Below are 27,571 nucleotides of genomic sequence, written 5' to 3'. Positions count from 1 at the left end.
AGAGTCATTTATGTATTAAGCTCTCTTAGGGGGAATAAGTGATGGGCAGGTCGGGATTTCCCTGTCCCGCCCGACCACCACCCGCCCTCCCTCCACCCACGCCCGCTCGAGCCTGACTTCTAGGTTTCTTTTATAGACCTGCGCTGACCCGGAAGTCGGCATTTGACGGTGGTGGACGGGGAGAGCAGAGAAGAGCTCAACTCGCACCCGCCTCCCGGGGGTATGAGGCTGACCCACACATCACTAGGGGGAATGTAATAAAAGTTGTTGATGGAGAAAAATATTTTTAATGAGAAAAGTTATGCATTTGCGCACATTTAAAATAGGTTTTGCTGTTTGCTAGCGAAAGAGACCACATCGCCAGGGGAATTTTAACTCAGGCAAACGATCGTTACTCTGCAAATCCACTAAAGTGCGAATTTTACAGAACGTTACCTCTTTTTCCATAGTTTCTTTTACCAGCTTAGACCTGGCGAACTGATAAAATTAAGCTACGTAAATCAATCTTATGTCAGTGACATCATATCCTATATGCTGAAAAGTTATTAATATTATATAAAACACTGGCATTTTTTCATATTTTAAAGCGAGATTCTTATATTACAGGCCAACATTTTCTGCTTGATAATAAGGGCCCAGGTAATAGTTGTTTTGTTCTATTATCAGCTGTTAAGACCTGGGGTCAGTGCCATGTGGGGATTGATGAAAACCCTTAAAATCTGCATATGCTTTCAGACCCTTTTCCACACAGGTGAAAGTAGAATAGTTGAATTGAGCAAAATGAGCTGTATCTGTACTGCTTTCCCCTTCTGCTCTTATCCTTTCTGAACCACTCCCTCTTTCCACCACTAGTTTTCTTTCCTCTCTGCTACCTTTTCTCACCACTAATACTGATATCTTCTTTACCCTTGTCCTCTGATCTTTTCCACTCTGCTTTCCTCTCATTATATTCTTTCATTCCATTTCCTTGTTCAACATCCTTTTCTTCTCTTCACAATTTTGCTTTTTTCTGCCTATTTCATTATGCCCCTTCTTTCCATTTTTTGTTCTGTTGCTCTTTCTGTTACCCCCATCTATGTTATTTTTTTGGCACTCTACTTTTGCACCCTCTTCCTACATAGCCTGCTCCCACCCATTTTTATGGAAAACGTTTCACAGCATCTGCTTAGGACTGTGTGCATTTCTGTAAAATTGATCTGTGTAGTTGGACTGGGCAGTCAACAGTGGGGTCACAGATAAAACCCCAGCAGACTACCCATTCTCACTACATGGCTCAATCCTGTATTTGAACAAGTGCACCTTACTTTTTACCATACCAACCAGGAGGTTGGGCAGGTGCAGCGGGAAGGTTGAAGCAGGAATTGTCTCTAATCCTGCCCCTACGTATAAAGTGGTTTGTCATCCCATACCAATTTACCAATAATTGCAGTGTAGTACTACTGTTGTATAGAAAAATATCAGTACCACTGATGTAGATGCTACAATACCACTGAAAAAGTCAAAGTTAATTCCAGTTCAAAAGTCTGTCTGAAGTCTCTTGTTCAGTGTCAAGGGGAACTGAGATCAGTATGCATGAACCTATTGAGGCTAAGCAGCAGTCTCTACAAGGAAGGGGGTTATTGTGTGTCACAAAAGTATCACTTTATTTCCACGTTTGTTTTGCAGACTGCATTATTCTTTATAAATAACAACCATTGACTGTGAGAAAATATAGAAGAAACAAATATGGTATCAGGTGCCGGCACAGGATGTTTTTTTGGGGGGGAATTTTTCCTGTTTCTGGTAAACATATGGGAAGCTTTTGTGAGGCAGATTAGGGGAGGGTGGGAGGGGGGTTCTTGTTTTATTGTTTGAACACCTGCTCTGCTCCTGAATCCAGAAGGAAACTCACATTCCCATTCCATTGACAGGATTCAGACCTGAACGGGAGGGTTTGACGCTGCTGGATAAAGTGCCTAGCTATTAACTGCTTCCAATGTCTAATTATTCTGTGATAACACAAGAGAAGAAAAAAATTACAATAACTTCCCCTCCTAAATAGCTTCCTGCGGGGTTCCTGTGCGTACAGCCCCTCTACACAATACTTTATCCAAGCCTTAAGGCAGTGAATCCACTCTATTATTTATGAGCCATAGTCAAGAATGAATGTTATTAGAAAACAGAATTCCTGGCCAACAGTGCCTATAAAACAAGCCAGGTTTAAATCTTTCACTATAACTAAATATATGATTAAATCAACATTTCCTTGTGAAATGAAAAGCAAAAACATTCTGCGCTGTAAAAATACAATCTATACAGTTTAGCATGAAATCTAAACATGCTGTAATTACATGTATCTGTACTGTCTTGCAGCTAGAATTGGAGTGTCAATATAGAAAAACAATACATTGATTGCATTTTACTGCCAGAGGGGATCAGGTATGAAAATTTAATTTCCAAAAATATGAAATTGCATGCCAGTAAACCTCTTTTTATTACAACATTTATTTTGCCAAGAATGTCTCTTTATTAAATTGTGACAGATGAATCAGCCCACAGGTTAGAGAGTGAAAAAGGTACATGCCAATGTCTGGATCCCTACGTCTAGCAGAACTGATATGATCGTGTGGGATTTAAAATGTGACATTTTCTGCATTCCTTTTTATGGGCTTTGACTCTTGTAAAGAGAAACAAATTCTGACATGCTCACGGATGCCTAATGAACGTGAACAGGTAAAAGAAACTGTATTCTATGTGTGTGTGTTGGTGACAGTTATAACTATGCAATGTGACTTTGTTTGCATTTTTTAAAAAAAAAAAAACAAATATGTTACTAGTGAAGAAAAAAAGGAGAACCAAAATTAGTACTACAATTCTGAACAAAATCTATTTTTAGGATATTCACTGTTATTAAAGAGAATTTAAAATAAAAAACAATTAAACTGTAATTGATGTAAGCTGATTTACATTTGCTCCTCTGAGCACTTTACAATGTTCTATTTTTAGTGGTCGTTGGGTTATTTGCCATTTTATTCTGCCAATAACAGGTTTTCAGTTCATCGGTCCTTTTGAAGGTCACTGACCCTATGGTTGAGTAACAACAACCTTAGGGTCCTTAGGGTCACTAACACTCTTACTTTGTAAGAGAGATGATGAACTGAAAGCTTGATATTATTCTTCAAAACTGCTAACATATCAGAAAACACAGTAAATTGAAAATATATACGTAAATTGCAAAAGCACTCAAAGGAGCACACTTTAAGTCAGCAACATAAAACATTTGCGCTGTGCAATTAAACGGTGTATACATCAAACATACAAATTGCATGCAGATAATGACGCAGGTGGTAAAAGGGGCCCCTCTTTTAAGATGTCTCACCTTGTGAATTCATATATCATGCACTTTATTGGGGTATTCTAATAATGGGTATGTTATATCAATTACAATTTGAATCTGGGCTTTAATATTATGGGGTATTTTGTTCCTACTATTTTAGGATTTAGTGGTGAGAGCATGTAGTGCCACTCCTCAGATAATGCAAGGCTGTGCCACAGAATGTAGAATATGTGTTCTGTGGATAAAAGTACTGAAGTGCCACAGATAATAGATCTACACTCTGCAGCACTTTTGGGCAAGGAAGCAGAAGTGTTCATCAGCACCTATGCAGCAAGCAGATGCAGGGACCGAATGGGCCCTTGGGTGCAATCACCAAGGGGCCCCTAGGAATGAAAACATGAAAACAACATGTCTGCCGCAGATGCTCTGCAGAACTTCTGGGTAAGGGAGCAGAAGTGTTCACTGTTTGTTCACCATCACCTTTGCAGCAAGCGGAGGCAGGAACTGAGTGGCCCTTGGGTGCAATCACCCAGGGGCCCATGGGCAACAAAAGACACATGAAAACTACATTTCTACCTATGCCTGTACTCAGGGCTGCCTGAGGTGGCTCCTGGATTGCCAACCCCTCTCCCTGCCTGCTTACCTGTACAGGGGGGAGGCTGCAACACTAGTGCAAAGAGTGCAATTGCACTAGTAAAGCCCAATCTTTGGTTTCAAAATGGGAATTGAAAGGAGAAGGAAAGGTTAAAACTAAGTAAGCCTTATCAGAAAGGTCCATCTAAATATACCAGTAAACCCCCAAAGTAATGCTGCTCTGAGTCCCCTGTCAAAAGAAACACAGCATTTCTTTCCTTCTATTGTGTACACATGGGCTTCTGTATCAGACTTCCTGCCTTCAGCTTAAACCTCATTGCCCTGGGCGTGAGCATGCTCAGTTTGCTCCTCTTGCCCACCCCCTCCCTTCTCTACTGTAGTCTGAGCCCAGAGCAGGGAGAGACTCAGGCAGGAAGTGATGTCACACCCTGTTAATACTGCAGCTCCTATCCTAAACAAACAGAGAGTTTCTAGAGCTTTTTACTCAGGTATGGTAAAACATTCTACAGAATAAATATAGCATTCTAGCTTGCACTATTGCAGCTAATCTTTTGGCAATAAAATGCCTCCGCAGCTTTCCTTCTCCTTGAAGCGTATGTGGGCATATACTGTATGTTTTGTGGTGCACAGAAGTAAAGTCATTTATCTACTAAGCACTCTTAGGGGGAATTAGTGATGTGCGGGTCGGGATTTTCCGACCCGCACCTGCCAGCCACCCGCCCTCCCTCCACCCACGTTTAATAAATATTGTATGTGCTAGTGCATATGTGGGTATGTACTGTATGTTTCATGGTGCATAGAAGGAGAGTCATTTATGTACTAAGCACTCTTAGGGGGAATAAGTGATGGGCGGGTTGGGATCTGTGTAGTTGGACTGGGCAGTCAACAGTGGGGTCAGAGATAAAACCCCAGCAGACTACCCATTCTCACTACATGGCTCAATCCTGTGCACCTTACTTTTTACCATACCAACCAGGAGGTTGGGCAGGTGCAGCGGGAAGGTTGAAGCAGGAATTGTCTCTATCGAAATATCGATATCGAAGTATCGAAATGAATGAAAATCTGTATATATTATTAATAGTGATTAGCAAATCTGGCAGCTATAAAGGATAAGCAGATGTTATTCTGAGCTACAATATAAACTATTTGGTCAAGCTCTTAGTGTGGTTGCCAAAGATTTTCGCATTTCCAAACATTCTCTGCTGATATAGGTTAAATTATACAGAACGCCAACCAGCTTTTAAAGTAGACCAGGCCAGTTGGGAGCCATTCTGGCTTACAGAATAGAAGCCAGTGCAACTCAATGGACTAGTGGGAACTAGATTACGAGGCATTCCCAACTGACAGTACAGGGTAGAAGATGAAAGAAATTTGCTAGCAATAAAAAAAATTCCATATCTAGCATTAATATCAGTGGCAAAACAAAATGATTTGCATGCTAGTTCATCTATGGATGCCACGCCCTATCATTAGTGAATACTTGTTTATATTTTATTTCATTAGTCAAAACATAGTTACATAGTTCATTTTGGATTGAAAAAAAGACAGAAGTTCATCAAGTCCATCTATATACTGTTGCCATTTTTGGTGAGATTATTAAGATTGGCTTTACATCTGTAACTATACCCCTTGTAACTGTGCTTCAACAGCATGAGATATCAAATAAAAAAGAGGTCTGGAATTGATTGGGGATGGGGTCTTCCAGGAGTCATTACATTATATAGTGCTTAGTGTATTTAAGTGTTATTGCTAAATATTGACGGTGATGTGCAATGGCAAGGAAAATATGTTTAAGTTCATTCTTTTCTCTTATATAGAATATATAATATAATATATATATATATATATATATATATATATATATATATAATATATATATATATATTTTTTTTTCCTCTTATATAGAATATAGGGCAGCTGTCAAATCTGAAGCCAGAGTCCAGTGGTCACTCTGCATTGATTATTACCTTAGCAATGGATGATTTCATGAAGGCTTCCAACAAACATGCAATTTTTTGACCAGGAAACTTGGTCCCAGCATAAAGGAGGACTGTGATATTTGACTGTTTAATCATTATAGTACGGCTATAGGACTTGAGATCCAGAATGCTATGGGACCTGGGGTTTTCTAGATGATGGATCTTTATGTAATTTGTGTCTTCATACCTACTAGAAAATTATGTATACACTACATAAATCCATTACATAAATCCAGTAGGCTGGTTTTGCTTCCAATAAGGATTAATTCTATAGTAGCTGGATCATGTACAAGGTGCTGTTTTATAAATACAGAGCAAAAGGAAATAATGTTTAAATATTTGGATTATTTTGATGAAATTAAGTCTATGGGATATGGCCTTTCTGTAATTCAGCTTTCTGGGTTTCCAGATAACAGATCTAATACCTGTACTGCAACCTAAGTCTACATTGTATTTTTCTCTCCACCTACTTCACAAGCTTGACAATTATTGTATACTAGTAAAAGCATTAGGCGGGAGTGCAATGAGGCTGTGACCACAAAGAGGTCCTCTTGTTGATAATAGGTTGAGTGCAGAGGACCTCTTGTATTTGTCTATACACTACAGATTGCCAGTCCTGGCTTGGAAGGAGAAAGGAAGTTCAGAAAAGTGCAAGTGCAGTCACACTAAAACAAGCACACATGTTGTGTGTATCAGTGCCATTCATTAAAGGTGCTTGTGTCCAAACACGCTCTTTGAACTATTGCTGTGCTGAGTGAAATGGTGTCTATTGACGCTGGGGAACCTTGGAGATGTATATCCTATAAGTATGTCAGACAAAGAAAATGTAAACACTTAAAATAAATGGCTTAAGCCTATGATTAGGGAGCAATGTGTCAGGCTATAGCGTTGCATAAAGGTTTTGCTTTTTAACTACATTTTTTCCAGTGGCCTGTATGGATCTTTCTGTGCCCAACACCTTTTTGTACTTTTGTACGAACCTTGGAGATAACTATGATAGCAGATTGCTGCCAAGTAGCAATGCCACTGTGCTGCCCAGTGCTGAAAATCATTTCTACATCCTACCTTGCAGACCTGAAGTTAGAGTGTGGTCTTGTCTTTTTTGGGATATTAGATAAATTGCAGCTGCAATTGTTGCTCAATATACTATGTTCTTTGATGTTTATCTATCCACCCCGACACACATTTCTTCATTGGGGCTCCTGTAAAGATGAAGCCCAAAGCAAATATCCCATTTGCCATTCTTTAGCACCTTAGCAAAAAACTGTCCCTGTGATAGCAACAGAACATTTTATTCAAGGCTGCCTCACATCAATTATATCTAGTGTCATCCACACATCTAGTAATATGGCAGCTCCTTCTTATACATATAAATACAAAACTGCAGCGTGAGTTCAATGAACTGTTAACTTATAACCCTTATAATACTGTTTGCATAACACACAACATAACCTGCCAAGAATTTATAGCAAAGATGATGATATAGATACCTCAATGAAAGAGGGATCTGAATAAAAGCACTATGACAAGGTAGTAGTGGGTCACTTCCTAAATATCCAGCTTCCTTCTCCTTTCAGCACAGTTGCATAATGTTGATTTTTCTGAACTATTTTCCTTGGTCAAAGCTTTCTATAATCCTTCCTTTATTATAAAGCGGAAATATATTCCACAGCACTGCTCCGTCCCTTTCCGTGTGATAAAAAGCCCCTATCTGTAATACTCTTTCTCTCTCTCAGTGGGGAATCTCTTTTCACATCCCCGGCCGCCACTGAATGGGGATTTTAATGGTGTGAGAGAGGTTTAGCAAACAGTCACAGTAACATTTGCTACAGGCCATGTTATAAAACTGTGCATGTCAGATTCCAGAGATGGAAAATAATGAGCTGTTATGTCTTATTCTGTAGGGCAATGCAGTACATTCCCTCTGTAACCCTGGCATTTAATCTGGAGTTTCTAGTTTGGAGTTTATGATTACTGAAGGCTGATTTATTAAGTCATCAAAACTACCCTCAATAACAACATTACCATTTGTGAAATCCTACCCTGTAAATTCCTGTATCTCCCCCTTTCTTAAATGTATTTGAACTTGCAAATGGCACAAAGGCCTTCTATGTGAATTCCTGCTGATAGGCTAGAAAAACATGCCAGATAAAAGCAGTTGGGTACATGTTTTATGGGGTCACTTGGGAGGAAAAGCCAATGATTTGTATCAAAGTATAAACCAGAGGATTCAGGGAGATGAATCAACAATGTTATAATGACATTATCAGCATACTGACCTCAAAGAATTGGCCATGTTTTGCTAGATAACTAATCCTTTGTAAGTCTCATAAAAGTAGCAAGTATATGGGAAATAACTGGGACTGAATTTGGAGTTCAGTTTTTACTCCTTGCATTGAATCTTGTTTTCATGTGATAAATTGTGGGCTCACTTTTTTTCACTGGACTGGAATCTGGATCAATGTATCAGATTACAGAAAAAGCCCTAGAACTAGTGATGAGCACATTTTTTTGTCAGGCATGGATTCACAGTGAAATTACGCACTTCGCCATCAGCAAAATTTTTTGCGAAACAAAAATCTGCCTAGAAAAAATTTACTGCAACTAAAAAGTCACCAAAACAAAAGTGTTGTAGTGACAAAAAAGTCGCCACAAGAAAAAAGGCCCATTGACTTTAATTTAATTTCGACAAAAAAAGTTTCCAAGACAAAGTCACCACAAAAAAAGTCCATTGACTTTAATGCAGTTGAAGTGAGAAAAAATTGTTGCACGTGTAAAAATGTATTGCTTTTAGGCAATTTTTCGCAGTTTCGCAAATTTTTCAGCAAAATGAGACAGATTCATTCATCTGTTTAGCTGTAACTGACAATGGATGTCAATGTCATTTGAGCAGGGTGTTGGGATCATTCTGCCCAGCACTTCAGTAAATTTATGCAGGTCTCTATTCTCCAAATGTGTTCCCCCCATAAATATAGGGCTGCTTGTGTTCACTGCTGCATTTATGTTGGGTGGAAAGGGAGGCAAGTTTGCACAGTGCTGGCAGCTGCAAACCACAACAGACCATATAGTGCTTACAAGGACAGAGCTGCCATAATTATTTTAATATTATTATTAATTCTTTTGAATGGACATTAAAGTATCCATTAAGTTAGGATTCTAACATTTAGCACATTAATTTTTGAGCAATAAAATGCATTGGGACACCCCAGTATGTGGTGCTGCATTCGCCATTTGTCAGTTAAGGCTATTGACTGCTGGAATAATGTATAAATATATTGGCATATGATTAAAAAAATATTTATTGAATCATATGCACCTTATGGTGTCCTTATGATTAAATAAATATCTTTGATTTATTTGCCAAGGACCCATAAAGTTCAGAATTTTTTTGCTATGTGTATCACAACTCGAAACTACCCTCAATAACAACATACCCAAGGCCCATGAATGGGTATCGCCTGACAGCACTCTACCAGCACTGGCATTTTGCAGGTGATTGTCACTTTTAGGTAATTCCCATGATAGGAGGCAACAGGGACAGTTTAGTTGTTGTGAAATGTTTTGCTGTGCAAAGAAACAAGCCAAGCAAAATGCGCAAAAGTCACATTCAACTCAATTCATAAACATAAAAGCATCATATTATATCAGCATTTCCATATCAAGAACATTTTTTTATTGAACTATGTAGAACTGATCTTTCATTTTTAAAGGCATGTTATCATCCCATATTTTCCTTTTTTTTTTTTTTACAAATTGCAATTTAATTATTCATGCAATATTAGTGCTAGGCGTTTTCTGTTGCTAAATATTTTTAGTGTTAATGAAAATACATATTTCAAATTAGGCAGAACTGTTTACTTTGCTAATCTTGATTGTTCTGCTACTTAACCCTGTTAAGGCCCCGTAGAAAAAGGAAGGAGACTTAAAGGGGAACTCCAACTCATTTTGTAGGTTGAAAGAAAGTCAAATGTTATACTATGCAAATTCCCCTTTAATTGTGGTATTACCCTATTTTTGTAAAATTCTACATTGTTTTTAAATACAATCTTTGCTTTTCTTTGTGTTTAAAGGGAAAATATATCTAGCCCATAAACAAATGCAATAGTCATGGTGTGCCTTGGGCTGGACATTGCAGAAATATGGGAACTAAATCCGATATGGCTGAAAACTCAAGTGGTTAATATCCATTGTTATTGAATTTGTCAGTTTTGCTTTAAATAAAAGATAATGTAATAAACACAAACATCTGGGACTGCCGTGAGGTAATTCTTCTAGAGAAAGGGTCAAAAATGAGAATAACAGTCACCCTTTAACTTCCCAGAGACCTCTAACCATTATGTTCAACTGGATTCTGTTACCTGTGAAACCTGCACCAGATTTTATCACAGTAAATTCCTGTCACAGCCACTAAGTAATAATGAGCAGTGAATGTAGCAGATTATATAGTCGCACATAAGAATGATTTTTACTTAACTAATCTCAACATCTTGCTATTACTTCCTTCTTGCAGTTGGGGACATGTGAAACCTAGTCACAAGGGTCACATTCAGCCTTGCACAGATTTCCCCAAATCCATTTGTTATGTGTGCCTCTAGTATGTAAGAATGCAGTAGTCACAAACAGAAGCTGTGGTATGGGATCCGTTATACAGAAAGCTCAGAATAAAGGGAAGGCCATTTCCCATAAACTCCATTATAATTAGATAATTCAAAAAAAATTTCCTTTCCAACTATTTCCTTTTTCAAACTAAGATATAAATAATCCTTATTGGAGTTAAAACAAGTCCATTGGGTCTAATTAATGTTTAAATATTTCTTAGTAGGTTTAAGGTATGGATATTCAGAGACCCCCATCCGGAAAACCCCTTCCCTGAACATTTTTGAGAACAGGTCCCATACCTATATATTTTTTTATGGTGGTGCCAATAGTATATTTAAGCTTCTTGAAGATTTAAGATGGTGATAAAAATGCCAACTTGACCCCTCCAGACTAAGTTTGCAGCTTATTGGCCTATGTATGGTGCCTGCCCAACAAACAGTAGAGCAAAAATCAGCAGGTTAGAAAATCTTATCAGACAGAAGAATATTGGAACTTTATTGGTTTCAATGCCATATGAGAGGATCAACCCTTTTTAGCCCAGCTTGCAAAATTTAAAGGGGTAGTTCACCTAGAATTAACATTTAGTGTGATGTAGATAGTTTATTCTGACAATTTTTAGTTTTTTTTATTTATTTTTAACGTTGGTGGTTTTTGACTTGTTTAGTTTTTTTAAGCAGCTCTTCAATTTAGAGTTTTAGCAGCTATCTGGTTGATAGGGTCTATGTTACCCTTTCAATCAGACAATAGCTTGAATGAGTGACCTCCCTTTCGATAGCTGAAAAGAGTCAGAATACATAGCAAATAATTAAAAAACTATAACAAATGAAACAATTATGACCAGATGAAAAGTGGTTAAGAATAGGACATTCTATAATTTATAACTTAAAGGTGGACTCCCCCTTTAAAGGAGAACTAAAGCCTAACTTAAGAAGTAGCTAGAAATGTTGTACATTATGTTTTGGGCTTCTGTACCAGCCCAAGGCAACCACATTCCTTTAGCATTGAAGATCTGTATCTCCAAAGATGCCCCAGTAGCTCCCCATCTTCTTTTCTGCTGATTCACTGCACATGCTCTGTGCTGCTGTAACTAAGCTTAGGGACCCACTAACAATATACAGTACACATAGACTATAAAGGTGGTGATTTACTAAAATCTTAATATTTCTCATTATTTTATTAAAACCACTTAGACCAAACTCCAATCCACATTTTTACCATATTTATCAATAAATTAACTTGAAAAAATCTGGTGCAGGAAAAGACTCTGTATAATATGGATTGTACAGTGCTACGCAATATGTTGGCGCTATATAAATACATGTTAATAATTGTATGATTATTGCCCGAAAGCCACAGATAATTCGGGTTATTATACAAAAACCCAATGCAGATCATGAAAAATGGTGCTTCCCCTTTTAAACTCCTACCAGAAAAAATCGGAAGTGAATTAGTGAATTACTCCCCAAATTTCACAATAAAAAGGCTGATTAATAATTAATACAGATAATTACTAAATGGCAGCACAGAAACCAGAGCAATTAGTATTACAATCTAATAATCAGCCTTGTAGCATCAGCTTACTTTACAGAAAAACCTAATTTTCTGCTTGATAATGTGCGACAATCCCTAATCTTAGTTTCTCAACAGCTGCTCAGAGCCCACTGAGCATGTAAGTGTCGCAGACACTTTCCAAGATGATGTCCTCATATGCAGAGCGCCCTAGGCAACCTGGCTGGAACATGGGTAGAGGTTTGGCATAATTGGGGAATGGACAGGATGTATTAGGAGCATGGCTGGGTGTTTGAATTTCCACTTGTATTGGTCAGTATGCAAACTAGACATCTAATTCTTAATTCATACACCATTCTATTATAGAACTCTGTGAAATATGTTGGTACTTTATAAATAATTATTACATAGTGATATGAAAACATAATAATACTTATAAGGATGCAGAAGGAAACTCTTTCACTGCAGTGAACCAAATATGACCCTAATTATTTACTTATTTAAGCACAATTGCCAAAATCTCTACTTTTCTGAGCAATAAAAATGCATTGTTCTTTTTTTGTCCACACTGAACAGAGTGGGGTCAGAGGGATGTCTTAACTTTGGTATGTGTATGATCCTAATGGCATAATATAGTGCTCACACCATGGTATTCCAGGCACCATCTACTCTGTAAAACAGAAGTCCTGTCCATGGGATTATTTTTGCTAATATATTGTGAAGACAAAACTGCTTGTGTGGCCTTAGCCAATAGCAAGGAGAATACTCAGTTGGAGGAAGGGGTGTGACACTGGCATGTGGGCAATAGGTTACAAAGCAGGCAATCAATCACTGGCACCATATGACACCCGCCTACCAGAATACAGCTCTAAAGCATCGGCTCTCAAAGATGCTGAAAGTTGTAGTCCAATAAGCAGAGGGGTGCAGCCTGGACCTCCCTGGTCTAAAACAAATATATTCTGGCTGTTGCCATGAAAAATGCTGACAGAACTGATAAATGACATAATGCACACTTCTCTGGCAAACAGCAAACAAAACACTCCACTTAATTGTAAATGAATGTGTATGAAAACAAACCGTAGAGAGGTATGATTTATAAATTCCTTTAATCCCTTCACTCTTTGGTGCCAAATCATACATTTTCTTTGCTTTAATATTTCTTCCCAATAAAACATTATTTATACTTTCCTCCTTAGCATGAAATGAGATTAACCACTTGCAGCCTGCATAGGTGTACCATTGGTCTAATATCCATCCTGCAGTTTTCCTTATTCTGTTCAACTATAAGTCCCTCATCCCATTCCCTAGGAAGCTTTGGTTTGGCATGAAAGATTTCTCTATGGTGTTGTAAAGAGCCAATGGGAATGGGACCATTTACTAAATAAAGTGTAATAATAATAAACATGCAGAGAATAGGTTAAGCAGGGCTTCTCTACACACAAGGTGCAGGCAGCTCCCCACATATCTCACTAAATAGCTCCAGATGTTAGGCCTATGGAACTGTCTAGTGATTTATTCTCTTTTCAATCACACCCTTTCTTTCGTCTTTCACATTCATCTCTCTCTCATTTTCATACAAACACACGCACACATTGTATGTCTCTTTCCTTTTCAGTCTCCTCGCACATGCTTATAGAGACAAAGACATGTTTCTTATCACTCCATCTCACCCACATGACACCCCACACAGATAGATTCTTCTACCCCTGACACATCTCCCTGCGTATTTATATTCTTCACTGTACACTCAAACAGATCAGGGCAGTCTTTGTTGAAGTCAAATATGGCACCTCTGTAGTTTGCACACAAATTCCATTTCAATTTCTTTATAGGCTTTTGCTCACCTGCATGAGGGCACACAACTACCTAAAATGTATTGACAAGCCTTCAACTCCTACTAGCTGCTGTATAAATCAAGCACCTCCATCTGCAAATACCAGGATTTATTTACATTTGCCATTATCTAAATACAATAAACTACTAGGATTTTAAAGATGACAGTGCAAGTGAAGGGTCGGATCATTTACAACAATCAAGGTCAGGCTGGGCTTTCATGAAGTAACTAGAGGAGCTTTGGAAGGATTTATAATGATTCTAGAGCTCAGCCAAGATTTCCCCCTCAGGTCAATTAAGGTCTAAGCAAAGAGAGATGAATGCTTAATGATTCCAATTCAACGTGTATAAACACAGGCAACAGATAAGATTCCTATATCTGGCATTTCTTAACGTGTCTCCCCAAAAATTCCTCCTGACTTTGAACTGAGCCTTTGCAGGCGACTTCTTCTTGGTTTGTCCAACACACACACATATATACCAATGATAATAGGGTTCTCATCCAACTTTGGGTGATTTATGGCATATTTCATAATTATAAACCATGATCATCAGTGGAATTTGCCCTAAAACAAAGCATTTGTCAAGTGTAAGACATATCCAGAGCATCTGTATATCTCAGCATGAACCAATGACCTCTAGCAGTTTCATGCAGCATGGCCTGTGTTTATCTCATAGCATTCTCCTGTCCATAAATTAACTTGTAACCACTCAAATGATGGTTACTGCAGAGATTACCATCTAAAGCTTGTCTTCATAATTGATTTTAAACTCAGTCAGAAGAAGCATTAAGACAAAGCATATACACAGTGTGGAATTCTATACTTTGTATTGTGATCATCTTTTCTGAAATCTTTGAAGGTAAACATACAAACTATCTAAAACAACTGAATTTGACACTATAGTTCATAGTTGAGTTCCTTGGCGAGCTCCTCTCATTTGCCCTCGGGATAAACCAGCGCAGCAGCATCAAACAAGCAGGTGGCCCATATTAGAACACCTGCTACTTCCATATAGAAGGCATCTGCAGAGCATTGCTCCAGCACACCCATAAATTCACGTAGCCTCCAATAATGAGCTTTGCTGTGTTTCACTTCATCCTGTTACTACTGTGATTTTGTTATTTTAATTTTTAAATATAAGCCCTTGCCTTTTACAGTGTTTTTCAGCCATCTTCAGAAATCCAGGCATCAAACTTCCCAGCATCCTCAGGCAAGGGCACTTGCTAACATCACAAAGGCTGATAATTGAATCAAACAAGATTCCCCAGTTTCAGAACCCAGTTTCCTTGCCAACCGGGACACTCCCTCTCCCTTTTGATCAGTTTTTGCTGACCTGGCTTCAGAAACGTATATAATCAAAGCTGAGCCAAAGTCATATTTGTTTATTATAATAATAGACCAAGGTATAATTTAAGACACATTCCCCACACCCTTGATTAATTTAATTTATTCAGATTGTACAGGAATAAGTGGAGATCAAGGAAAGGTTAACCTTAAACTAGCACATATGCCATAATTCCATGTGCTCTATACATACCTGAGAGTTTAGTTAATTAGCAAACCCTCTTTCACGTAGTACTACTTCAACCCTTCTTGTGCTGCTTTGTATAGAAACATAATTCTTTGAACTAAAGCAACATAAAATTGCTTTAAGGAACCTGCTAAACTTTACCCAAAGGTCAGATAGGAGACAAACTCTCAGCATTTTAAAACTAGGAGAAATTTTGTAAAATACTTTTGTGTGTCCCATAGGGATAAAACAGCCTGCAGAAAGATGAGTAAAGCATGTTTATAAAACTGCATAAGAAAGCGGAGTCAGAATGCAATGTACTTTGCTACTAATGCTATGTATGGAACATAATGTAAAATCACAGTTATTTTTCAAGCCTTGTAATATTTTTCTGCTAATTTATGTGTAAAATGTTGACGTGAAAAAGTGTGTCCACTTGAAAAAAGCCACCAGCCCACCAGTCCCATTGACTTTAATGGGATTACACCAGGTCCGGAATGGTTTAAAATAATGTTGGGCATCAGCCTGTAATAAAAAAATATGCAAACCTTTATAAAACTTTCACAGTGTTAATTCATACACATAAGAAAAGCAATGAAGTTGCTAAACTACTTTGTTATAAAACTTCTTTGCTTTTATATATCTTTATAAAAGAAGCCCCAAAATATCTGCTAAAATGCTTGTTGGGAATGCTGTACACTAGAGACTGAACTGGGCAATATGAAACCCTTACAATGATTTTGGATGGCAGCTATCCCAGTGAACACGTACTAGGAAGGCCCTCGCACACCCTTTATTCAGATAGCCAGCTTACCTCGGTGCCCAGTGTTTGGAGGATACGGCAACCTCCAAAATTCAGCGAAGAAAAAACACACCGGCACACTAAACTCTGATAAATTTTGTATTATATAATTTTTGTATTCACTTTTGCACATTGTAATCCACGTATTGTAATTTACTTAATTGAATCCAATTAATTATAATTGTTCTACCTTTAAATGTTTCTTTACACCTTGATCCACATGCTTGAGAAAGGGGCGGAGCCCTGAAACGTTGCATTTGCACTTTTCGCAGTAAAAAGTTTTGGCAAGGGTTTCCCTGCAACTATCCCCAGGCTCTGTCCCTAGCTGCAGTAACAAAGTCTAGATTCCTGGAACATAAATGGGGAGGACAGGGTAGGGTAATTTGGTTAAGGGAAGAAGTGGCATAATTAGATAATGCTAACTGTGGCATTAGTTATTACTAACATGAGAAATGTGACAACAAAACCAAGGGCACAAGACAAAAAAGGGGTAGTACACCTTTATTGATAATTATTAAATTGAAGATGTTTGTATTCTAAGTAGCCTTTAGGTTGGTCTTCATTTTGCTTTATTAGCTCCCCTATCATGTCTTTTTCCTCCCTGTGGGAACCCTTACAATCAGATAGCATACAGCTGCATGCACAAAAGAGGAAGACTCGCGCTATTGTCATTTTTATTTTATTCAGGCCCTCGCCATTCATATTCCATACTGACTTCCTTATTACTGCTGTTTGTTAGGGTAAGTAAACCCTACTTAACAGAGAGCTGTTTAAACCAAACATCTACAAAACAAAAATATTGAAACAATTAAATGCCCCACAAAATATGAATATTTAAGATTCATTGCAAATTGTATTTTCATAACAGATTCTATACCACAGTTTTATCATACAATAATTATGAATTAGACAGTTGCTTGTGTCCCTGATAAAAAGCCCATAAATATTATAACTAGTGGTGACCTTCACTACCTTGCCATTCGTGGTTCGTTCCATTACAGGCAATTTTTTTTATCACCTTAAAGGGAATCAAAATCCAAAAACACATTTGTATAAACTTATTTGCAGAGCACATCTCTGAGCACCTTCCCAATTTACATTTTCTATTTTTAGTGGTTCCTGAGACCGTTTTTGATTGCTAATGTCTGGCTATCGGCTCAGCATTCGTTTAGTGACCCCAAAATGCTGCCGTTGGTAAAGTGCAATCTGAGGCAATGTTACCATTGCAGGAATACCCCTGAAGTTAGGGCATAAAAATCTACAACTTCACATGTTTTTTATTAAACTTGTGCATTATTAAACGCAATAGAAAAAAATGGTTTTAATGGTAACATTTTAGCTTTTGGTCTGATTGATTTCAGACATACAGGAACATGGTAGGTGGCCTAACCAAGCAAGCGCTAAAAGCTCTATCATCATAGAGACTGCAACTTTGGGAAAATGTAAATAGCCTTACTGAATACAAAGTCTCTCCATTAACATTTAGCCACTGGGATAGGCAGAGCATAAAGAAATGGAACCACCTACTGCTGACGAGTGACTCCTTCACATACTAAACTTGTTGCTTACAATAATGTGGACTTAATGGAATCTTGGGGGAGGTGTAGTGCATCTGTCTCCAATAAATCCAGTCACAGTAAACATCAAAATATTTCCATGCTTCACCTCAGTTTAACTGTACAGATCTAAGTGGCGGAAGGGGTATGTTTATCTTTTTTTTTATACCAGCTATTTCTGCAACATATGATATGGCAAGATATAGGAGTGGTTAAACATGACATCAACTTCTAGAAATACTAATCTACTATCACTTCCATGCCAAGGGAAAGTATTATGCTGGGTATTGAGTACCCCAGAACATGATCTCTGCATGCCTTGGGGTGATAGTGGGGACAGACACCATGGAATAAGAAGCTCACATTCCTTAACAGTTCCCCTAGCACTTTCCAAACTCCCAGTGACAAAAGCACAATGAACCAACATGCAAACACAATAGAAATTCTGCACAAACACAGACTGCTTCATACATGGGAGGCAGGAATTCCTTTTATCCCTCTCTGGCATATGCAAGAAAATGCACACTCATTACATCGCCTCTGCAGCAAGTTCTTTGCACAATAATGTATATAATCATCATCCTCATCATTCATTTATTTTTATAGCACCAGCAAGCTTGCAACACTTTACATTCATTTGTTTAAACAAACAGTGGTCTTACAAAAAAATAATAATAATAAAAGTGCATAGTCATTTGAGGAGAAATTGCAGTTAGAATTTGGATTTTCCAGTGTAAATAAATTTCCCAGCGATGTTGTGGTCTAATGGGGTGGATCCAATGAGGCAGTCATCATCATCATTTATTCATATTGTGCCAGTATATTATGCAGCACTTCACAAAAATTTATAACAAACAGTTGTCTTACAACGTACAATAATTTAACAAACAAAGGTTACAAAATAAGAATATGGATCAGAGCGCTCTGCTCGCAAGAGCTTACGATCTAAAGGCAAGTCCTTACAAGATGTCAAATAAACAGCGTTTAAATCATATATCATAAAATAATACATACCTTAACCATATCAGTAGGATACAGTATATCACTGAGAGCTAATGGGAACCCATGGTCATTGAAATTATACTTATGGAACATATTAGTGCTGCTCTAGTCATGTGGGCAGTACATTGCAACAGGAACACAGCTCCTATCATATGAATCTTCTTAACCTTAGCAGTGAGCAAAGGAATGCAACAAAAGGGGTTATTGACCTTTGAGTTAACTTTTAGTATGATGTAGAGCAGGAGTGCCCATACTTTACTAATGCGAGGTCTACTTTTAGGTATGTCCCATTATGAACTAAATCCATAAAAGCATTGTTAGCATTTTGTTCCATGGAAAATATTACTTAAATACTGATTTATGGGAAAATGTATATTGTTATATTTAACAAACAATTTCTTATGCAAACTTAACATAATAATTATCTGAATGAAAAGCATAAAATAGAAGGGTGATTTAGCCAAGCTGTTTATTGACAGTGTCTTGAGATCAACTGATCACCAGCTATAGGTCTACTGGTAGATCCCGATCTACCTTTTGGGCACCCCTGATGTAGAGAGTGATATTCTGAGACAATTTTCAATTGGTTTTCATTATTTTTTTTCAAATTACCTGTACTTTTTATTCAGCAGCTCTCCAGTTTGCAGTTTCATTAATATGGATGCTAGGGTCCAAAGTACCTTGCAAATTAGCAAATTAGCAAGTAATGACTTGAATGAGAGACTAGAATATGAATAGGAGAGGGCCTGAATAGAAAAATGAGTAAGAAAAGTAGCAATAACAATACATTTGTAGCTTTACAGAGCATTTGTTTTATAGATGGGGTCAGTCACCCCCATTTGAAAGCTGAAAAGGGTCACAAGAATAAGGCAAATCATTCAAAAACTATAAAAAACTATAAAAAAGGAAAAATGAAGTTGCTTAGAATTAGTCATTCTATAGCATACTAAAAGTTAACTTAAAGGAGAAGGAAAGGCTACAACTAGTAAGCTTTATCGAAAGGTCTATATAAATACACCAGTAAACCCTCAAAGTAATGCTGCTCTGAGTCCTCTGTCAAAAGAAACACAGCATTTCTTTCCTTCTATTGTGTACACATGGGCTTCTGTATCAGACTTCCTGTTTTCATCTTAAACCTCCTTGCCCTGGGCGTGAGCATGCTCAGTTTGCTCCTCTCTCCCTCCCTGCTGTAATCTGAGCCTAGAGCTATGAATGAGCAGGGAAAGACACAGCAGGAAGTGATGTCACACCAAGCTAATACAGCAGATGCTATCCTAAACAAACAGAAAGAGCTTCTAGAGCGTTTTACGCAAGTATGGTAAAGCATTCTGCAGAATAAATATAGTGTTATAGTTTGCACTATTGAGGCTAATCTATTGGCAATGAACTGCTTTCGTAGCTTTCCTTCTCCTTTAAATGTGAACCACCCCTTTAATAAACAACTAGTATATCTCTGTGATATATTAAATGTATGTTGTTTCCACTTGTAGTATAGTGTGACATGCCTACAATTGCTATTATATGTACACTATCTGTCAACTGTCAATCTGTCAATCCGTGACAGAATGCCTAGAGAAATGCCTACAGTATTTGCAAGGTCGGTAATTAAACACAATATTCAGTATATACCTCACATGCAATATTAATCAACTGTATATTGGTTCTGTAGGCAAAACAGCATAACAATCCATTTGTTTCTATTATATGTACCGTTCTACCAAAAATGATAACATTCTTTAGTAGGAATAAATGTTTGTATACTTCTTGTTGATTTTTTAGCTGTGTGTGAAGTTTTTGGAATGCAGTTCAGTAAATAGACCTCTTACACTTACATTGCCTAATCCTTAAAGGCTGGATGTTGAGCATTTCCCTGTAAGAATGTTCTAGAGGGAGCATAGTTGTCCCAATAAAAGGATACGATTTTCCTGTTTATAACAGAGTTTATACTCACTGTACATTTGCAGTAGCTTCTCTGCATTTTTCTATTTATACCTGACTGGGAACTACATACAGTTTACATTTTCTGCTTAATCATCAATATAACAGCAGCCTGGTAGCCCGTGTAGCTGTAAATAACCAGAGAATGAACCCCACTCACATTTATAAACAAGCAAAATCTTTTATTTGTAACAGATATGTTGTCATGCCAGTGCTGGGTATTTATCAGCCCTAATGACTTTTTTCCTGCTGTCTCCTCTCAAACAATATGATTGTCCCTTGTTCTTTCTCTTTCCTGTAGCAATGTACAGCCGGGCTACAAAACAGTTCTATGTCACAGATGAAACAATTACTGCAAATAAATTAGATATTTTCCAGACTCACTATCATTAGCTGCAGAATGACACAAACTAATTGATAGACGTGGTGTTATGGTGCTCTGGCACTAATTGCTTGGTTTCTGCAGCAAACACAAATTTAGTAACATGAATATCTTATGCCTCATGGCAGGATGGGTTCAAGGGTAAAAGAATGTTCAGTATTTGGTTTTCAGGGAAACTCTGCAAATAGTCCATATGTTGGTTGATGCTTTATCCACACAAAAACTCATTTGCTTTAATAAATGGGCAAAAGGAACATTTGCCCATGGCTCACCATCAGAACTTTTGACGGAAGCCTCTCCCTGAAATGGCAGACTTCAATTAAGACACAACATTTATGATTTGTTACAAAGGACTGGATTTTTTTTGATTTCCCATTTTGCAATTATGGTGTTATGTTCGGCACCCTATATCCAGAACCCAAGCTAAGCTCCCTGGTCTCGGCTCTCACTTCTGCCTCTAACCGCCACCTTTCACCTCGAGAGGAGCCCTCGGCTAATAGGATGCCGCCAGATCTTATTTGAGAGAGAAGCAAAGCTAACAGTTCTGGACGAGCAAAGGGGCCAAATCGTCTCACCAGGATACTGTAAGGAAGAACACGATCAGAAACAGGCAGGCCGGGCCAGCACAAGCAGAGAATTGTCAGACAGGCCGGAATCAGGATAGGAGAACATAGAATAGTCAGTGGACAGGCAAAGGTCGGATTGGAGAGGTCAGAGTAGTCACAAGCAGGCTAGGATCAGGATCGGAGAAGTCGGAGTAATCAGGCAGGCAAAGGTTAGGATTGGAGAGGATCAGAATAGTCAAAAAGGCAGGCAAGGTCAAAACACAGGAGATCCATCAGGAATCGCAAGACAAAACACCCAGGAACTTCAATAATAGAACCAAACAACGGGCAATGAGTTTAATACTGATATCCCTTTAAATAGTTTGAATTTCACGCCGTTGTGCGATGATGTCATCATGCCGGCGCGTAAAACCCCGAAGTTCCCGCCATGCGCGCATTAGGGAAGTCAGCACAGAAGGGAAGAGGACGCACACGGTGGGCATCCCCGCCTGAGCCGTGGCAGGGGAGCCCGCCACCCACTAGACCACTAGGGTGAGTTCTTACATATGGTTTATCTTCTACCTTGCTTCTGGACCCAAATTCTTCCTTAGTAAACACAAGAAATGTCTTTGTTTTATTCTTCCTTATTATATTCTGGATTACCTGCTTGAGAATACAGTTATGGAATCTGTCATCCAGAAACCCGTTATCCAGAAAGTGCAGAATTATGAAAAGACCGTCTCCCATAGACTCGTTTATACCAAATAATCCAAATTTATAAAAATGATTTCCTTGTACTTGATCCCAACTAAAATATAAATAATCGTTATCGGAGCCAAAATCATCTTAATGTTTATAACATTTTCTAGTAGACTTGATGTATGAAAATCCATATATATATATATATATTTATATATACAGCAAAAGGAGCCTATAAGCCATTAACACACTATTTTTCTTTCCTCCTGCTTTACTTAAAGCAGACCTAAACCAAAGCAATAAATTGATGTAAACCCATAGTGGCCCTCTGAGCATTTAAGCACATTTTCTATTTCTAGTAGTTACTCGGTTGTTAGCAGTTTTACTTTTGACTCAACATCTCTTTTGAGTGTCAGCGAATCTATATTTTCTGCAAAGGCAGTTCAAAACTGCTATTATAAATTTGTGTCACTTCCAAATGTGCTCAGAGAAACCCTGATCAAGTTAACATTAATTTCACTTTTTGGGTTTAGATTCCCTATACTAATTAAAACATAATAGTATATATATTTTTTTATTCTATTAGTAATTTTTTATGTGCATCACAAGACATTTTTTTGCATTAGGAAGAAATTTTTAAGAGATTGGTCTGCCAATTCAGTAGGCACATGGGTTAAAGCTCTTCCATACTGAATCACCTACCTTTTAAATAGGAGAACTGAGAAGTCAAGCGTCACCTCCTCCAGATGATGGAAACCAGAATAAGCAATTTGAAAAATGTGCCAATAACCTCTTTCACGTAGAATTGTTCATATTTTATTTCCCTTTATATTGGCTTTGCCCACTGTAACTCCAATGCCTCATCTCAGACAGTCACATTCCCAGTTATCTTAAGAGTTCTGGCATTAATAAGGGTATTCTTGTCAGTCTTCCATATGGAATAAAGGTACTGGATATTTATGTTAATACGTTAAGCCCTGGCCTCGCAAGGGGCTGTAAAATCTGTGTGGGACACAAGCAGGGTACAGCTAACAAATGTGGATTTTGACAATGGCCTTTTATGAGGAGTTTTGAATCCAAAGGGCAAAAGATCTGCCTTGAGCTATGGATTTAACCCCATGACCTATGGCTGCAGCCCGAACATGTTTGGAGGGTTTAACTCTGAATATTTCATAGTCTCGTAAGCTATGTGTGTGTATCAATAGCAGGATAGCTGCACCCTCTGTGAGATGATAGGCTGACTTTTTTGCAAGATAAATGACAAAGCAGCCACGGGAAAGGTAATCTTAATGGGATTTACATAACAGGAATGGAATGCATGACAAGTTTAACTTTGGATTCCAAGCATTATAGAAAGGAAACTGCAGATTAAGAAATAATTTTTATAGCAGTGTTTGGCCTGAATTGTTTTCTGCAAAAAGGTATGGAATTAATTTTGGTGTGTATCGGTGGAGAAAACGATAAAATTATTAAGGCTTACAATATGTCACAATATCCCCTGAACTTGCTGTCCTGCAGGGCAACAGGGCGGAAGACTGTTTGCTTTGAAGGAAAATGTAAGCTTTGGCTCTACTGGTTTCACTCAACTACATCTCCAAGCAAGTGATAGTTGTAGTATAACAACAGGTTGATAACAGTTGGTGGGCTGAAGGTTAAAAATCCTGAGTTTTACCATGTTATTCTTTGGCTCAGGGGTCCCCAGCAAATGTCTTCTAATCTGCTCTAAGACTGGGCCTGCTCACAAGCAAAGAGGAGGCCGTAAATAACTTCATGATAGTTTATGAGGCAAGGACTAATGAAGGCCACATTGGGATGAGGGAGTTAAGAGATAATTGCTAGTTTTGCTATTTTTTTATTTCAATCCTGCTGTGTGTTGTCTCCTACCCCCTCCTTCTCTCTATATCCTATATCATTTCACATGTTCCCACAAGACTTATAAAAAAAATAATTGCTTGCTAAGGGGCATGGAACAATAAGGGTTACTAAGATGAACACATGCAAAGGGTTAATGTCCCTCACTGAATCTGGAAAAAAAAGGGGGAGACAGAGCTGCTCAGTCAGTATTTGGTTACATAAAGTTCTTTTATACACTGTTTACAAACAGCAGTGTTTATTGCAGGAAATATAAACCATTTCCAAGACGCACCATATTGCAATAATTGTACGTCAGGAGTGATTTGAGGTGACCAGACCAGTGGAGCCTTTTGCTACAAAATATTTCGGACACTTTAAAAATAATAACTATGATGAGGTGAAAAGGTTTTTAAAGGTAACGTTTACTCTCTAGGTAAATAAATTCTGTAATGATTTCTGGTCAATATTACTACAATCATGAAAAGCAAGGATCAATAGAATCATCAGGATAAGCTTACCGCTTTCCAGTTGGGTCCGGATGCTCATGCCGAAGACCTTCAGCATAGGGGAGTAATTCACAGTAATTCAATGACAGGCAGGCACCACTCCGGAACATCCATCAGACATCAGTATTTCAAGTATTTCCTATTGGCCCTCTTTCCTTTAAATACTTTGTCTGTACCTAAAGAAAATTAGCCTATGATTAAGAATCCGTGGATGAGATGAAACGCGTAAGGCTTTATCTTTTAGACATAATGTAAAATAAAGATATCGTTTTATACTTTAACTTTGGCTCCTGTATTCTACTATTTGTCTGATGGATGTTCCGGAGTGGTGCCTGCCTGTCATTTGCAAATCGTGGGCAACACTAGCACACTGTGCCATGCTTTTATATAAAATTCCAGTATACTTCTAAATATTGCCTCTATATGCAGGCTACATACTAGGATATAACTTGGATAGGTTTTTAGGGTGAAGGACGTTGCAATAAAGATGTTCAACTTGACAGTACTGTATGTGCAACAGATACAGGGAAGTTATTCTTCATTATGGCTGGAGGTTTAGGCTAGCTTGTAGCAGCCACATGAAATATTCAAGCTGTCTTCTGGCCACCTTTGGCTAAAGTCACATTTGTACATTGCCCCAATGAAATGTGCATCTGAATACAGAGAGGAGCAGGAGGTGGGTGGCTAATGGAGGTCCTCCTGGCAGAAAAAAGACAAAAATGCCCTAGCTTTGAGTTGCTGATAGCTCTGTTCTCTGGAAGAAAAGGCAGATTAAAACTGTGGGATACCTTCATTGCTGGAGTGTAGAAGAGACTGTTATGCCTGTGATGGTCTCAGTCATCGAATGGTCCAAATAGGATTGTTTAATAAATAACAGTTACTCAAGAGGTCATTTGTTTTTCTTTTTTAGGTACCCATACATGAAAGTGCAGAAACCATTTATACAGGGGCAATAAACCCGAGGAATTGATCAGAGAAGCAGCTCAGAACGTGACAGCGTCCTGTAAAATGGGCCGTGACTGTTGATGGCTATGGGGATACTATTCTTTAATAAGCACGGGATGTCCTACTGGGGACCAGCCAATAAAAAACCTTTGATTTCTGTGGATGGCGTCTCTACTGGCATTACACAAAAACATCTCTTGTAACTCTGGAGCCAGCAGACTGACTCCTAATTTGTTCAAATGATTTACTTACAGACAGACTCTCTGCAAAATGACTCACTGTTGTGTCCATTAGATTGCACATGCCTGAGAAACCTGGCCTCTCCTGTGACACTCAGTCCCATTGTCATTTAGATACACAGTGTATGGGGGCTTCCGACGGGTCTTCCCGATCGATATCTGGCCACGATATCGATAGGGAAGGTTGGATTTTTGACCGACCCGTCGGAGCCCCTTGGCGCATCAGAATTCGATTGTTCGGCCATACGGCCGAACGTTCGAATTACCCCCGATATAGCCATGCCGTTAGTGGCATATCGGGGAAAGATGTCGCCAAACGAGCGGATCTTTGAGTCTATGGCCACCTTAAAGCTCACAGAGTCATTCAGCATATCTCTACCTATGATGATGCTTAAAGAGTATTCTTGGAGACTTTCAAAGTCAAAAACATCTTCAGTTCTTCCCTCCGAAACTAGCTTTAAAGCAGTTAGGGTGGGTAAGTTGTGTTGACTGAAACGGCTAGATTAATCTTTGGTATATATTCCTTGCCAACAGTGGAATTTAGTTTCCTTGGTATTGTATATACTGTATATACACTCTATATTTATGATCCAGAGAACATTGTAGCCTCTTCTGTCACATCAATATAGTAACTTTATGAAAATTCCTATTTGATAGATGGTGCTCTTTACACAAGAGGATGGGAAAGCCCCTCACACACAAACCCTACATTCCCTATGACAACACAAGGGTCTAATTCCAAATTATAGGCAACATTTCTGGGACAGGTTTGTGTAACTTTGAAAGAATAATAGCCAAAGCTCTTTACTGACCATGTCCCAAAGGCTTTCTTATCAGATGGTAACCTGACCCACGCAGTGCCTTATTAAATTATCATCATTAGGAACTTTTCACCAAGCTAAAGCCTGGTTTTAGATCAAGTTCTCAAGGCATCTCCTATGTTACCTCCAGGGATTCAACTCTGCTCCAGTGGTTTGTACAGCCCAAGATCAGAACATAAGGGGCTTTGTATTAGACGCAGATACTAAAGCACAAACTGGAAGTGTCAGATTCAATTAACTCTGCAGAACTGTGCCATATACTGATTGCAGTGGAGTCCTAACCTATGGCAGTCTACTTGATAAACTATAACTTGCAGATACCCAGAGGGTTAGTATTGTTGTTTTTGGATGCAATGTACTGAAATACTAAATGACTTTAAATACTGGTACAGTAATGGACATTTCACCCTTATTTTATTCCTTTTGGGGATATGGATATTGCCTGTGTTGGAATGCTGACCCATGATGCCTGTTTTTGCTACAATCTTTTCCAGATTCAGTTAAAAATTTACATTGTCATAGAATTGCCACTTTTTTATGAACCACTTATTAAAGTGGTAGCTCACCTTTAAATTAACTGTCAATGGAGACATTATATTTTGATTGACTTCTTGTTCAGCATTAGCAATGAGTGAAGAAATTCAACAGGCATGAATTCACTGCAAATTTCCACGTTTCTGGAAATAAATTCTCTGGTGAAAAATTCTCTGCGCCGAAAAAATTTGGGCGCACGTCGGAATAGTCGCATGCATAAACATTGTCACGCGTCAAAATTATTCGGACGCCCATTGACTTTAATGCATTTGGCCAAAATAGACTAGTTTTATGAATTTCTCGGGAAATTCACAAATTTTTCAGCGAAGCAAGACAAATTTGCGCCATCACTATTCAGCATCTTTCCAGATACTTATTGTACCAGCTATCTGTTGATAAGTTACAT

The 27,571-nt window shown here is 38.2% G+C and overlaps 1 long non-coding RNA gene across 1 annotated transcript; it reads left to right on the top strand.

The window, feature by feature from the left end:
- The first annotated feature begins 504 nt into the window (after positions 1 to 504).
- On the top strand, positions 505 to 27,017 carry LOC121398919. The gene is made up of 2 exons (XR_005964618.1): positions 505 to 2,418; positions 25,537 to 27,017. It is a non-coding gene; the product is annotated as an uncharacterized LOC121398919 (long non-coding RNA).
- Positions 27,018 to 27,571: the final 554 nt, after the last annotated feature.

This window comes from Xenopus laevis, chromosome 9_10S (assembly GCF_017654675.1).
Source record: "Xenopus laevis strain J_2021 chromosome 9_10S, Xenopus_laevis_v10.1, whole genome shotgun sequence".
NCBI classification, from domain to species: domain Eukaryota; kingdom Metazoa; phylum Chordata; class Amphibia; order Anura; family Pipidae; genus Xenopus; species Xenopus laevis.
This window is presented reverse-complemented; position numbering and strand designations above follow the sequence as displayed.